The sequence below is a fragment of the Pseudophryne corroboree genome, chromosome 7 (assembly GCF_028390025.1).
Source record: "Pseudophryne corroboree isolate aPseCor3 chromosome 7, aPseCor3.hap2, whole genome shotgun sequence".
NCBI classification, from domain to species: Eukaryota; Metazoa; Chordata; class Amphibia; order Anura; family Myobatrachidae; genus Pseudophryne; species Pseudophryne corroboree.
The window spans coordinates 455,850,353-455,854,907 of NC_086450.1; the positions used below are offsets into that span (position 1 = coordinate 455,850,353).

General features: G+C 39.6%; 4 pseudogenes; 2 read left to right on the forward strand and 2 right to left on the reverse strand.

The window, feature by feature from the left end:
- Nucleotides 1–766: 766 nt before the first annotated feature.
- On the reverse strand, nt 767–884 carry LOC134947012 (5S ribosomal RNA; annotated as a pseudogene).
- Nucleotides 885–1,025: 141 nt separating this feature from the next.
- On the reverse strand, nt 1,026–1,143 carry LOC134946011 (5S ribosomal RNA; annotated as a pseudogene).
- Nucleotides 1,144–2,634: 1,491 nt separating this feature from the next.
- Nucleotides 2,635–2,752, forward strand: LOC134946013 (5S ribosomal RNA; annotated as a pseudogene).
- Nucleotides 2,753–2,893: 141 nt separating this feature from the next.
- On the forward strand, nt 2,894–3,011 carry LOC134947292 (5S ribosomal RNA; annotated as a pseudogene).
- Nucleotides 3,012–4,555: the final 1,544 nt, after the last annotated feature.

A 4,555-nucleotide genomic window follows, 5' to 3' on the forward strand; every position in this document is an offset into this window, starting at 1 on the left:
GCCAGCAAAAACAAAAATATCTGTCAGGTCATATATATTATTTATGATATTAGGTTTTTTTTGGATCCCTTTTTATAAATCAACCCCCTTTTTTTCTTGGGACAATATATGTCCGGTCTGAAGAATATTTGAAGTTTGTAGCAGGCTGGCAGATTAAGCATACATCTGAAATAAGTCATGTTATGTTTTATGGTACAAAATTTCATTTGGAACCGCACTAGTCTTGACAATCTAAACAGAGTATATAAATGACATAGAAAAACCAATATATATGCAGTTGGAAAAAATATAGCTTTAAACTGCTAATGATTGGCGGTGCTCCCAGGAATTTTGTAGATTAGACTACAATTGAAAAAGAGAGACAAGACAAAAAACCCTTGTTTGGGAGCACTCGTTTGTAACAATTTATGTGATGTAAATTGAGTAAATGATGAGAAAAATAAAACTTAACCTTTAATTGTTTCTTGAATAAAAGGAAAAAAGTTATAAGACAATTTGAGGACTCGTGTCTAGTATTCAGAAAAAAGAGAAACTTGTTTGACCTTTTTAGCAAATGAGGTACAAGTTGCTAGGAGAAGGTGAAAATGTCAGAAGTGATATATTGAATGAATATCTATCAGTGTGTTCTGATGAAATAAAATAAATGTATCCAGAACAGTCACTGTACATGCCTCAAAATGAAGGTTTCAAAAATAGAAGCGTGATATAGTAGCAAGGTTGAGTCAACTGGAGTTGTTCTTATGAGAGGGATAGATGAAGAAGAGGGGGCCCACTGCACCTGGTATTCTCAGGGGGTTTCCCATCCTGATACTGACCAGGCCATACCTGCTTAGCTTCCGAGATCGGACAAGATCGGGCGCATTCAGGGTAGTATGGCCGTGGGCCTGTGGTAAGGGATGTGGAGAAAGAGATAGAGAGTACTCCTATTGTCTGTACTGTATATAGATCAACCATATGTGGTCCGGGAGTGTTTTTCCAGAAACAGACATAGAGGTATAGTCAGCTTTGGAGAATTAAAAAAGGGGGGCCCACCGCACCTGGTATTCTCAGGAGGTTTTCCTTCCTAGTACTGACCAGGCCACGCCTGCTTAGCTTCCGAGATTGGACAAGATCGGGCGTATTCAGGGTAGTATGGCCGTGGGCCGGTATAAGGAAAATATTGAGTGGAAAGGGAGAGTGCACTGCTTTGTGTACTTCACACTCAACCACGACCACTGATGGTCTCAAAATAATATTTCCAGACAATATCAAGGTGATTTGGAGTGTCTGGAATTGATAGAAATATATTGTGGTGGGTGGAGTTTAGAAGGATAATGTGAGGTGTGTATGTGTATATATCATAATAATTAGTCTAAGGAAAGATGGTAATGATAATGGTAGTGATAACTTGTAAATAAAGAATGTACCAAATGGTAGAGCAGAGCTGGAAAATGACTCAAATTAAATGACAATTCACACAATATTTGCTGGACCCTTGGGGGAAAAAAACAGATAAATGGTCATATATTAGAAAGGAGCCCACGGCTGGCTCCCAAATGGTACTTTTAGCCTTGTATTATGAATAGAAAAGGTCAAATACCAAGTGGCATATGTTCAGCAGTCAAAGTCGGAGTTGCTGCTGCGGAGCTCAAAGCTGGCTCACATATGGTACTGTTAATCCCATATTCTGAATGGGAACAATTAGTACCAAGTGTCAGTTGATTAATGATAAATACCAGAAAGTAGAGAAAATGCTACCTTGAATATACATGCACGTTGAAATCACAGAAAAATGTCCTAATAAATGCACTTGTGTGTATAAATCACAGTTAGATATCTGTATCTAATAAATGAACCTTAGAGGCATGAGCGGGTGTTAGGACTTGGGTAAACTGTCAACTCTTTACAAACTTATGGTGAGTATAAACATGAATTTAAACCCTGGTGGTCTAGTGAGATTACCCCCAGTATAAGTGGCAGTAAAGAGAAAACACACAGCAGCGCCAAAAAACAATACAGTATATAATCAGTGTTAGGCAGGGGATAAATTCCCGTAATGTACTGAAATGTAGTGGTGCGCTTGAGACCCTGGTGGTCTGGTGTTAGTTACCCCGGCCGCACTGTATGCGGCGGATGCTGGGTTGATTTCCCCGTTCGAAGTCCCGCTGTAGTGACGAGCGCGGCCGCCCGCTTCCGGACTGGGCGTTGCCGCGATGACGTCACTGTTGACGTATCTCGATGTACGTTTCACCTGGTTGGCTTGGTCACGAGAGCCCCTGGGCTCCTTTCTAATATATGACCATTTATCTGTTTTTTTCCCCCAAGGGTCCAGCAAATATTGTGTGAATTGTCATTTAATTTGAGTCATTTTCCAGCTCTGCTCTACCATTTGGTACATTCTTTATTTACAAGTTATCACTACCATTATCATTACCATCTTTCCTTAGACTAATTATTATGATATATACACATACACACCTCACATTATCCTTCTAAACTCCACCCACCACAATATATTTCTATCAATTCCAGACACTCCAAATCACCTTGATATTGTCTGGAAATATTATTTTGAGACCATCAGTGGTCGTGGTTGAGTGTGAAGTACACAAAGCAGTGCACTCTCCCTTTCCACTCAATATTTTCCTTATACCGGCCCACGGCCATACTACCCTGAATACGCCCGATCTTGTCCAATCTCGGAAGCTAAGCAGGCGTGGCCTGGTCAGTACTAGGAAGGAAAACCTCCTGAGAATACCAGGTGCGGTGGGCCCCCCTTTTTTAATTCTCCAAAGCTGACTATACCTCTATGTCTGTTTCTGGAAAAACACTCCCGGACCACATATGGTTGATCTATATACAGTACAGACAATAGGAGTACTCTCTATCTCTTTCTCCACATCCCTTACCACAGGCCCACGGCCATACTACCCTGAATGCGCCCGATCTTGTCCGATCTCAGAAGCTAAGCAGGTATGGCCTGGTCAGTATCAGGATGGGAAACCCCCTGAGAATACCAGGTGCAGTGGGCCCCCTCTTCTTCATCTATCCCTCTCATAAGAACAACTCCAGTTGACTCAACCTTGCTACTATATCACGCTTCTATTTTTGAAACCTTCATTTTGAGGCATGTACAGTGACTGTTCTGGATACATTTATTTTATTTCATCAGAACACACTGATAGATATTCATTCAATATATCACTTCTGACATTTTCACCTTCTCCTAGCAACTTGTACCTCATTTGCTAAAAAGGTCAAACAAGTTTCTCTTTTTTCTGAATACTAGACACGAGTCCTCAAATTGTCTTATAACTTTTTTCCTTTTATTCAAGAAACAATTAAAGGTTAAGTTTTATTTTTCTCATCATTTACTCCATTTACATCACATAAATTGTTACAAACGAGTGCTCCCAAACAAGGGTTTTTTGTCTTGTCTCTCTTTTTCATTTATGTTTTATGGTATCCTGTTTTTAAATATGGATGTAGCATTTCTTTATATTTACGGATGGTTTACTATTAGTAAAGTGGATTGGTACTAGTGTTATACCGGTCCCGGGAAAACCACGGGCAGCTGTTTCAGTATTGGATAACCTCTCTTGAGCCCTGTCGTGGCAGGTTTTTAAATTAGATACAGGTGTAAAGTTAGATACATGTGTCAAAATAACAATAGTTTAAATATGACACATTATGTTTTTACTTGTATTTATACTGTGTATTTGATGCTGTAAATCTGTTTTCAAGCCTTTTGATTGGCTGCCAGTAGTTACGTGGTGCTGAGAGGAGATTTATATAGGCTCCCGAGTATAATACCGGGCGCAGACTCACCTTTTAATACTAGTATTAATGAATCATTCTAAGTGGATTGTCATTCTTCACCTCCTCTTATAAATGTAGGAGGATGTAACATAATACTTTTTTAGAAGTTGGGGATATTAAGACATCTATAGCCCACCTTGATGAATGTAAAGGGTTAACTCTGTGGTTTTTTAAATACTGAATATCCACTCACCTCCAGTTTATCATTTATACTGGCATCTAATCATACTAGGGTTTGAAAAGAAGCTAAAACAAGGTGTATATTGTCTCAAGGTGATGCGATCAGGTGTTTTTTATTGGAGGATGTCATGTGACGCGAGTGAGGAGGGATAAAATCCCTGCTCGGTTAGTGGGACAGCACTTTTTGACAAAAGGGATAGTGATCCCAGAAATGCGTTGAAGTTGTCCGTGTTAGGAGTAACGTGTGTATCAGAACAATACCCAGGAGGATTTTAACTTTTTATATCATCTTCACTATGAATCCGAGTCTACAGCTGGGACATACTGTATGTGTGAGTCCATTATAGATCGAACACACTCCAAGGGATCTGGCACACATTTATATTCTCTGCTCCTCCATTTGTGATTTTATGTGGAACCCTGTTTTTTGTCATTAAATTCATTTGAAAAAATCCTTATGAGGATCAACGTTTCTGTGACTAGAAGAACCAAAGATACCTTTACGCGCATTCAAGACAGAAATTGTGTTGTTAGTATTGTTTACAGGAAGACTGTATTGAGCATGACCTGTCACGGC